Genomic DNA, 11,778 nt, shown 5'->3' with positions numbered 1-11,778 from the left:
AGCCGGAGGTCTCAAAATGGACCCCGAGTATCCTCAGGGCCCCGTTACAGAGAGATAACCCTCCGGGCACATCCGTCCTACCACTCCATCTTCCGAAAAACTTAACGGAAGACTTCGCGTGGTTAAGAACCGCCCCCGACGCTCGGGTGAAGTCCCCAATAATGGCAAGGGACCTTGTCAGGCACGAGTCCTTGCAAAGCAGCAAGGATGTGTCGTCGGCGTACTGTGTCAACTTGACACGGAGACCGCCACTTCCAGGGATCAGCAAGCCCTCCACCCCTGTGTCTGCCCTAATGGCAGCCCCCAGAGGCTCCATGTACAGAACGAAGAGGAGAGCCGAGAGCGGGCATCCCTGCCTGACCCCAGACGAGAGGTCAAAAACGTCACCTAAGTGACTGTTTACGCTAACTCGGCACCCTGCTCCGACATATAATGTACGGATCCATCCTATAAACTTCTCCCCAAATCCTAATCTACCTAACACCCTGAATAGAAAGGATCTATTCACGCGATCAAAGGCTTTCGCCTGATCTAGCGCTGCTACCATTAAAGGCAGCCCCCTATCTTCTACCCAAGCGATGGAGTCCCTGATCAACTGTAGGTTCCATCTGATCGAGCGACCCTCTACCCCGCACGTCTGATCCTCATGGACGACGTAGGGAAGGGCTGTGCGCAACCGGTCTGCTAAAACCTTTGCAAGTAGCTTGTAATCTACGCACAGCATGGTCAACGGCCGCCAGTTGCCAAGGTCAGTTGCTTCCCCCTTCTTATAAAGAAGTGACAGCACACCGACCGCCATTGATCCCCCCGGGACCCCCGTCTCAAGGATGGCCTTCAAGACTTCGAGGACCACTGGTCCAAGTATACCCCAAAACTTGAGGTAAAACTCGGCCGGCAGCCCATCCATCCCAGGCACCTTCCCTTTTCCCATCCTCCTGAGAGCGCTCTCAACCTCCTCGAGGGAGATCTGAGCCTCCATCACATCTCTAATGTCCTCCGGCAATCGCCGGGACAAGTGTTCTAAAAACACATTTCCCTGCTCTACATCTATTACCCTCTCTTTAAATAAACCTCGGAAATGATCAGTTGTTACCCTGACCATTTCCTCCGGTTTTCTAACTATGCTACCATCTTCTTTCCTCACCCCATGCATTATCTTCCTACTCTGTCTGCCCCTAACCGACTTAAAGAACATAGCGGAACAAGTCTCATTATGTTCTAGAAAGCCATTATGCGCACGCTCCAGGAAAGCTCGAGCCTTCCGCTCCTGCAGCTCCCTGAGCTGCGCCTTCAGGTCAGTGGATCTCTCCCAGTCAATCGACCCGCCGAGGTTGCCTGCCTCATACTCGAGTTCGAGCAACCTTTGGATACGATCCACCTCCCTCCTTTCCTCCCTTTTTTTCCTCTTACAATATCCTATTATAAAAGCCCTAATCCTTACCTTAACTAAATCCCACCACTCTAACACCCCCTCGCACATGGACCGGAGGCCTTCAAGCCCCCGAAAGAAACCAAAAAAGGTGTCAACGAAAGCTTGCTCCTCCAGCACATCCCGATCTAATTTCCAGTACCCCCTACCGAAGAGGCAGACTGGCGACCCCACCTGCAGGAGCACCCCGTCGTGATCTGAGAAAGACACAGGCAACAGCCGCCCAGACAACTGACCCAAAGACCTAGATAGGAAAATGTAGTCGAGCCTCCGCGCAACCCCCCGGGAGTTGCGCCATGTGGGACCAGCCATTGTCGGAGTAGAGTGCAGACCTCCATCAACCAGACCATGACAAGCCATTAGCCCGGTGATGGCGCCTGCACTACTATCTCCCCCTACCCCTAAATCTATATTAAAATCCCCCCCTATCACTAAGTGCCTATTTGTAACACACAGGGGCGTCAGACAGTCCACCATCTCCCTCCTGTCTGCCGCCACCTGTGGCCCATACACCACCACTAACCTATACCTACTATCCCTAAAAGTGACATCCACCCCCAACACCCTCCCCTGCATTACAACAAAAGATCCCTCCACCTTCACCTCCCTATTCCCAAACAAAATCCCCACCCCTGTAGAATGCACCCCACCTATACCCCAAACTGACTCCCCCTTATCCCACTCCCTACTAAACCTGATGACATCCCCTCCATCCCTCAGGTGAACCTCCTGTAAAAAACAAACATCAAAACCCACCCCTTCCAAAAAACTAAATACCGCCCTCCTCTTAACAAAATCCCTTAAACCCCTTACATTTAAACTAAAAATATTAACAGAAAATTTCATTTAAAAATAAATTATAAAACCTTACATCAATGAAATGCAACCCCAAATTAACCAAAAAACAGGAGACTCACCCGATGCTCCCCTGCTTCGTCTCATCCGGCGGGGACGTCCTCTCCTCTCCTGACGTCCCCCCGTCCTCCTCCATCTCTCCAACCCAGGATGCAGGGATGGTGTTAGGCCTTGGAGTTCCCTGCATCCTGGGTTCCCCACCAACACCCTCCTCTCCTCTCTCCCCAACGGCAGCTGGACTGAGGTCAAGAGCAGGAGATCCCACCTCCCCAAGCAGGAGTTGAGATCCCCCCTCAGACACCCAGCCCAGCGCCACGCCCTGGGAGTCTCCCTCCACCAGCTGTTGGGGGGCTGAGGCAAACAGCGATGCCAAAGGCGTTCTTCCCTCCCCCATCACCCGCTTGGCCACCCCCTCCCCCCCCTCACCCCCCTCCCTCTCACAGCATGCCGAGCTCCCCCTCTTCCCTTTCTTCTTCGGCTTTGGAGGCAGCGGAGAGACACCACTCCCCCTCTCCGCCAGCTCCTCCACCATTCCCCTCAACTCCTCAACGAGGGCGCTCGACATGCTGTCCCCCCACTCCCTCACCCCCCTTCCCTCCTCCTCCTCCTCCCCCGCCACCGGCACCCCCTCCACCACCTCTCCCTCCATTGTCGCTGTCTCTCGCTCCTCCACTCCCTTTCTTCCTTTCGATTCCTTTCCTTCTTCTGCTCCCGTGTCTTCTTTTTTCCCTTGCCCTCCTGCTGTCACTCCTTGCTCCTCTTCTTTCCGTTCTTGTCTCTTGTCCTTCTCCTGTGATGCCCTTCCTTCCCCTCTTCTTCCCCCATCCCCCGCTCCTGCTCCCCCCCCCGCTGCAGACGCGTATGACCTCTGGCGAGCCGGGCACTCCCGCCACAGGTGTGCAGACGAGCCACACCCGTGGCACGCCTTCGGCACGTCGCAGTCCCTCGCCTCGTGCTCTCCAGATCCACAAAATCTGCACTTTTTTGTACTGCACGAGGCGAGGGTATGGCCGTAGGCCATACAACGCCTGCAAAACGGGGGCTGACGTGCGTAAAACAACGTCCCCCTGTCAGTCTTTGAATGAACACAACGTCGCCCGGTTGGAATATGAATCGCTATTTTATGAGAAAAATCGCATAAAAATGGATTTTAAACAGTGTTTGACATGCTTCGAAGTACGGTAATGGAATATTTAGATTTTTTTGTCATGAAATGCGCTCGTGCGTCACCCTTCGGATTGTGACCTGAACGCACGAACAAAACGGAGCTATTTCAATATAACTATGGATTATTTGGAACCAAAACAACATTTGTTGTTGAAGTAGAAGTCCTGGGAGTGCATTCTGACGAAGAACAGCAAAGGTAATCCAATTTTTCTTATAGTAAATCTGAGTTTGGTGAGGGCCAAACTTGGTGGGTGTCAAATTAGCTAGCCGTGATGGCCGGGCTATCTACTCAGAATATTGCAAAATGTGCTTTCGCCGAAAAGCTATTTTAAAATCTGACACCGCGATTGCATAAAAGAGTTCTATATCTATAATTCTTAAAATAATTGTTATGTATTTTGTGAACATTAATCGTAAGTAATTTAGTAAATTCACCAGAAGTTTTCGGTGGGTATGCTAATGTAAAAAGCTGTTTTTTGATATAAATATGAACTTGATTGAACAAAACATGCATGCATTGTATAACATAATGTCCTAGGAGTGTCATCTGATGAAGATCATCAAAGGTTAGTGCTTCATTTAGCTGTATTTTGGGTTTTTGTGACATATATGCTTGCTTGGAAAATGGCTGTGTTATTATTTTGGTCTATGTACTCTCCTAACATAATCTAATGTTTTGCTTTCGCTGTAAAGCCTTTTTGAAATCGGACAATGTGGTTAGATTAACGAGAGTCTTATCTTTAAAATGGTGTAAAATAGTCGTATGTTTGAAAAATTTAAATTATTGCATTTTTGAGGTATTTGTATTTTGCGCCACTCTGTTCCATTGGATATTGGCTAGGCGTTCCGTTGTGTCAGATTTCAACAAAGCTTTACGGTGAAAGCACACCATGCGATAATCTGAGTACAGCACTCAGCCACCAAAACAAGCCATACAGATACCGCCATGTTGTGGAGTCAACAAAAGTCAGAAATAGTGTTATAAATATTCACTTACCTTTGATGATCTTCATCGGAATGCACTCCCAGGAATCCCAGTTCCACAATAAATGTTTGTTTTGTTCGATAAAGTTCATCTTTATGTCCAAATACCTCCTTTTTGTTCATGCGTTTAGTTCACTATTCCAAATGCACAAGGTGCGGGCACTAAGTCCAGACGTAAAGTCAAAAAAGTTCCATTACAGTTCGTAGAAACATGTCAAACGATGTTTATAATCAATCTTTAGGATGTTTTTATTATTTATCTTCAATTATATTCCAACCGGACAATTCCTTTGTCTTTAGAAAGGAAAGGGAACGGAGCTTGCACTCACGGCCGCGCGGAATCAACAACTAAAGGCTTTCGGCTGAAGCAGTTACTGTGACTGGTCTTATTCGCTCCCCAGTAGAAGCATGAAACAATGTTCTAAAGACTGTGGAAGTGGAAGCCTTAGGAAGTGCAATCTGACCAAATTTACACTGTATATTGGATAGGCAATCACTTGAAAAACTACAAAACTCAGATTTCCCACTTCCTGGTTGGATTTTTCTCAGGTTTTCACCTGCCATATGAGTTCTGTTATACTCACAGACATCATTCAAACAGTTGTAGAAACTTCAGAGTGTTTTCTATCCAAATCTATAAATAATATGCATATCCTAGCTTCTGGGCTTGAGTAGCAGGCAGTTTACTCTGGGCACGCTTTTCATCCAAACTTCCGAATGCTGCCCCTTCTCCTAGTGAGGTTAATAAAGAATTTCCCACGACAAGAGACACACACAAAGGTACAGACACACGCACAAAAGCGCTAGCACATGCACTCTACACACACGTACATTGTAATATTGTTGTATGGTGGTATTATACATCTTGTATTGTAGATATATAGTGGTGTAATAATGTTATATGATATACTGTTTTATCTTTTGTATTATATGTAATGTAAGTGCATTAATGTGTTTGGACCCAGGGTAGAGTAGAGCTAATGGGGATCCCTAATAAATACAAAGAAGTATTAAATGCATTACCTAACTAACATTAGCTTGCAGTGAAAGCTAGCTAGATAACAAACAGGCAAACAAAGGTAGCCAACTTTGGGCAAATTGTCATACAATTGTTTTACTTTGCTTTAATGGGAACTGAGTAATATTTTACAATGTATGACTGTCGCAATCAATTGAGCTTCCAGTGTAAATACCATGGAAAAACAAAAGGCACTGGTCTGAAGCCAAAAAAGAAAGTAAACTCACAAGCACCAAATGCCTTCTCCACCCATGCTCTACAAAGGTTTTCCAGCACACGGCTTTCACCAGTGCATACACATTGGACAGTAGATATGTTGGTCTATTGTACTTCAAGCACTGTGTGTGCAGGTTGCTTAGGATTCAAACCTCAAACAACCTAATTCATACTCATACTCTAATGGACTTCACAGTGTCCTGCTATTAAAATGATATGCAGTACATATCATTAGGATGTATGTATTTTTAGATATATGCTGAATGTAAATGTGTATTATTGTAACTTCACCATCTTTATTGAAAAATAAATACAAATACACACAACTTTAAGCTACATAATCACTTGACAGAGGTAATGTACTGCCCATTGATCAGCACAGCAATTGATCAAACAGGACCATATGTCAATATTACACAGGTAAGCTAATGGTTACAGAAATCAGAAATGCAGATAGGCTCTATATATGACTGTGTCTAACACATGGAGTTATATTGGGCACCTACTGACCCAAAAAAGATTTTGTGAAATATGTATTTTTCTTAATGACATGTATTGCTAAAATAAAAAGGTTTAAGGAAATACAGGCAGGCACCACATTACTACAAGACAAAACAGCTCGCTCAATCAGGCATGACGGTCTTGTAAGTATAAAAGCAAAGCTTGTTTTCATATAATAACGAAAAAACTTGAAAAGCTAGTGGAATGGTATTAGTGTGGTGTGTGATGAATCCAATACTTTAACTTGTATGTGGCACCAATCACATTATTTTGGGATAACCTCCTCTAAGAGTATGAATTATACTGTTTGAGAAGGTTTGAATCCTAAGCAGCCGGCATAAACATTGTTTGAAGTACTATACAGTGCATACGGAAAGTAATCAGACCCCTTGACTTTTTCCACTTTGTTACATGCCTTATTCAAAAAATATATGTTTTTAAATCCTCTCATCAATCTACACACAATACCCCAAATGACAAAGCAAAAAAAGGTTTTTAGAAATGTGTGCAAATGTATAATAAAAAAAAACTGAAATATCACATTTACAAAGTATTCAGACCCTTTACTCAGTACTTTTTTAAAGGCACCTTTCGCAGTGATTACAGCCTCGAGTCTTCTGTAACCATGTAACGGTCGTCGTAAGGAGTGGACCAAAATGCAGCGGGTATATTGATCATCTTCTTATTTATTAAAGAAAACACACTTAAACAAAACAAACGACGAAAACAGTCCCGTAAGGTGCACAGACTATACAGGAAACAACCACCCACAAAACACTAGAGAAAACAAACCCAACTAAATATGGCCTCCAATTAGAGGCAACGACAACCAGCTGTCTCTAATTGGAGGTCCTACCAAAACCCCAACATAGAAATAGCAAAACTAGATAAATGCATAGAAATAGAAAATGTAGAACATAAACCAAAAAAACCGAACCACACAAAACAAACACCCCCTGCCATGCCCTGACCAAACTACAATAACAAATAACCCCTTTCACTGGTCAGGACGTGACAGTACTGCCCCCCAAAGGTGCAGACCCCTAATGCACCTCAAAACAAAAACCCCACAAAAATAAACCCCAAACATAAAGGGAGGAAAGGGAGGGTGGCCACCGTCAACGACGGCTCCCATGCTACACCCCCCCAATCCTCCAACTATGGAGGTGGCTCTGGCTCTGGCCTTAGTCCCCATTCTAACCTGCCCACCCCCGCTGAAAGCTCAGGGCTGTTGACCACTGCTGAAGGCTCTGGGCTGAGGTGCGTCGCTGGAGACCTCGGGCTGAGGTGCGTCGCTGGAGACCTCGGGCTGAGGTGCGTCGCTGGAGACCTCGGGCTGAGGAGCGTCGCTGGAGACCTCGGGCTGAGGAGCGTCGCTGGAGACCTCGGGCTGAGGAGCGTCTCTGCAGGCTCCGGACTGTGGGCCGTCTCTGCAGGCTCCGGACTGTGGGCCGTCTCTGCAGGCTCCGGACTGTGGGCCGTCTCTGCAGGCTCCGGACTGTGGGCCGTCTCTGCAGGCTCCGGACTGTGGGCCGTCTCTGCAGGCTCCGGACTGTAGGACATCGCCGGAAGCACTGGACGGGCAACTGTCGCCGGAAGCTCTGGACAGGGAACTGTCGCCGGAAGCTCTGGACTGGGACTGCACACTGAAGGCCTGATGCGTGGGGCTGGCTTTGGAGGCGCCAGACTATTGACACGCACCCCAGGGCTAGTGCGAGGAGCAGGAACAGGACTTACTGGACTGGGCAGGCGCACTAGAGACCTGACGCGTGGGGCTGGCTTTGGAGGTGCCAGACTATTGACACGCACCTCAGGGCTAGTGCGAGGAGCAGGAACAGGACGTACTGGACTGGGCAGGCGCACTAGAGACCTGACGCGTGGGGCTGGCTTTGGAGGCGCCAGAACTGTAACACGCACCACAGGGCTAGTGCAAGGAGCAGGAACAGGATACACTGGGTCTTGAAGACGCACTGGAGGTCTGGCGCGCACAGCCTGCACAACCCGTCCTGGCTGAGTTGTTACTGTAGCCCGGCACAGGCAGAGTGCTGGCACAGGGCGAACTGGGCTGTGCTGAGGAATGATGGCTGCCGTGCGTAGAGCAGGCACAGGGTAGCCTGGGCCTAGGAGACGCACTGGTGGCCAGATGTGCTGAGCAGGCATACTCCTTCCTGGCTGGATACCCACTCTAGCACGACACTTGCGGGGGGCTGGTATCGACCGCACCGGACTGTGCATGCAGATGGGTGAGACCGTGCGCACTTCCACATAGCACAGTGCTCTCCACGCCAAACGCTCCCCATAATAAGCACGGGGTGTTGGCTCAGGGCTAACCCTTGGCCCAGCCAAACTACCCGTGTGCCCAACCCAATTTTTTTTAGGGGGCTGCCTCCTCACCTCCTGAAATGGAGGATATAATGCCTCTTACCTCCGTCATTCTGTCTTTGCTGCCTCCAGTTCCTCCTTCGGTCGCCGGTACTCCCCAGCCTGCCTCCAGGGTCCCTTTCCATCTAATATTTCCTCCCGTGTCCATGACTCCAAGTAGCTCTTTTGCTGCTCCTTCCTCCGCTGCTTGGTCCTTCTTTGATGGGTGGTTCTGTAACGGTCGTCGAAGGTGTGGACCAAAATGCAGCGGGTATATTGATCATCTTCTTATTTATTAAAGATAACACACTTAAACAAAACAAACGACGAAAACAGTCCCGTAAGGTGCACAGACTATTCAGGAAACAACCAATCACAAAACACAAGAGAAAACTAACCCAACTAAATATGGCCTCCAATTAGAGGCAACGACAACCAGCTGCTTCTAATTGGAGGTCCTACCAAAACCCCAACATAGAAATAGAAAAACTAGATAAACACATAGAAATAGAAAATGTAGAACATAAACCAAAAAACCCAAACCACACAAAACAAACACCCCCTGCCATGCCCTGATCAAATTACAATAACAAATAACCCCTTTTACTGGTCAGGACGTGACAAACCATTAGCTTACCTGTGTAATATTGACATATGGTCCTGTTTGATCAATTGCTGTGCTGATCAATGGGCAGTACATTACCTCTGTCAAGTGATTATGTAGCTTTAAGTTGTGTGTATTTGTATATATTTTTACAATAAAGATGGTGAAGTTACAATAATACACATTTATATTCAGGAACTGGAGCAGGTTTCCATCAAGTATCTCGCTGTACTTTGCTCCGTTCATCTTTGCATGACTAGTCTCCCAGTCCCTGCTGCTGAAAAACATCCCCACATCATAATGCTGCCACCACCATGCCAGACTTGACGCTTGGCATTCAGGCCAAAGAGTTCAATCTTGGTTTCATCAGACCAGAGAATCTTGAACCTTTAGGTGCCTTTTGGCAAACTTCATGCGGGCTGTCATGTGCCTTTTACTGAGGAGTGGCTTCCGTCTGGCCACTACCATAAAGGCCTGATTGGTGTAGTGCTGCAGAGATGGTTGTCCTTCTGAAAGGTTCTCCCGTCTCCACAGAGGAACTCTGGAGCTCTGTCAGAGTAATCATCGGGTTCTTGGCCCTTCTCCCCTAATTGCCGGGCAGCCAGCTCTAGACTTGGTGGATCCAAACTTCTTAACGATGGAGGCCATTGTGTTCTTGGGGACCTTCAATGCTGCAGACATTTTCTGGTATCCTTCCCCAGTTCATCGACACGGTCCGGTCTCGGAGCTCTACGGACAATTCCTTTAACCTCATGGCTTGGTTTCTTCTCTGACATGCACTGTCAACTGGGGAACTTATATAGACAGGTGCCTTTCCAAATCACATCCAATGAATTGAATTTACCACAGGTGGACTCCAGTCAAGTTGTAGTAAGGATGATCAATTAAAACAGGACGCACTTGAGCTCAATTTCGAGTTTCATAGTAAAGGGTCTGAATACTTGTATTCATGTATTTCAGTTTTTTATTTTTAATACATTTGCAAACATGTCTAAAAAACGGGTTTGCTTTGCATTATTGGGTATTGTATGTAGATTGATGAAGACATTTTTTTATTTATCAATTTTGGAATAAGGCTGTAACATAACAAAATGTGGGGAAGGGGTCTGAATACTTTCCGAATGCACTGTAGACCAACATAACTACTATAGTAGGTCAAATCTGTGTGCTGGAAAATCTTGGTAGAGCATGGGTGGAGTAGGCATTGTGGTGCTCATGTAAATTTCTTGTCAATTAAAAACAAAAAACTATGTATAACATGATCTAACCTTGAAACACAGGTATCTATGTCTCCTCTGTTACTATCATGCTAATGGACACCAGGGGTCTGTCCCAAATGGCACCTTATTCCCTATATGTTGCACTACTCTGGTCAAAAGTACTGTACTATAAAGACAATAGGCTGCTCTATAGTACCAGGGGTGTTAATGTAGGCCTGCCGGTCTGTAAACTTACACTGCCTGTTGTATCGACACACTTGTTTGTTCCATTCAAAGAGGTGACTTCTGTTTAATGTTATCTACTGAGGGTTTTTCAAATGTTATTTAATATAGCCCCCTCAGGGGACTCCTTGTCCCATTGCCTTCTGGTTTTTATGTCTGTGTTTTAGGACTGTGGAACTGAAGGAGGGGAGTGGGGTCTGTTTTTCTAATTCCTTTTTCTTGGGAAGGGGGCAGCCATGAGGGTTCTTCAAATGAAGTGTGACACTTGGGGTTGTGTAACAGTATAGCTTCCGTCCCTCTCCTCGCCCCTAGGCACACGTCGACAACAGTCACCCTCGAAGCATCGTTACCCATCATGCCACAAAAGCTGCGGGGAACAACTACTGCAAGGTCTCAGAGCGAGTGACGTCACCGATTGAAACGCTATTAGCGCGCACCACCGCTAACTAGCTAGCCATTTCACATCGATTACAGTTGCATCCCAAATGGCATCCTTTTCCCTGTATAGTGCACTACTGCTGTGGTCAAAAGTAGTGCACTATATAGCGAATAGGATGCCAAATGGGGTGCAGAGCTGGTATAAAACACTGCTCTTCTGAGGACTCAAAGAGACCAGAGGCTAGTGCTGGATGGGGAGAGAGAGGCTGGCCATACAACAGCTCTACACCAACGTACTTTCCCTCATACTTCCGAACCTTGCAGAGTCTTGAACTTTAGGCTAATTCTGAGGGTGGTAGGGAGAGTTCTGGTTCTGAAACGTTCAGATTTCCCACACGACCTCCCCCCAGCCCATATCCCATTTTCCCTCTCCCCTCTCCCCTGCTGGCCAGGAGGTCAGACAAAACATGTGAGGGCCCTTTTCCTCCCAATTAGTCCCCTTGCTAATGAGGCCTAACCCTCCGCCTCACTTCCACCTCTCTCCCCCCTCCTCAACCCACCTCCTCAGCCACCCAGCCCTGAGGCCCGGGTCAGGGTCACCCCTCTCTAGCCCCATCTCACCTACCCAATGCCCCCCCACCCTACTGGGCGTAATTATCAGACAGCCGACTTCTTAAAATCCTGCAGCCAGGACCAGGCCCAGGACCAGGGAACTGGCTCCCTCTACAATGGCCTCCTCTACCCACTGTACTGTAGTAATCCTAAAGTACTACATACAGTACAGTCCTTACCCAGCATAACACAGATTGCATCCCAAGTGGCT

The sequence above is a fragment of the Salmo salar genome, chromosome 25 (genome assembly GCF_965601325.2).
Source record: "Salmo salar chromosome 25, fSalSal1, whole genome shotgun sequence".
Classification (NCBI taxonomy): Eukaryota; Metazoa; Chordata; class Actinopteri; order Salmoniformes; family Salmonidae; genus Salmo; species Salmo salar.
This window is presented reverse-complemented; position numbering follows the sequence as displayed.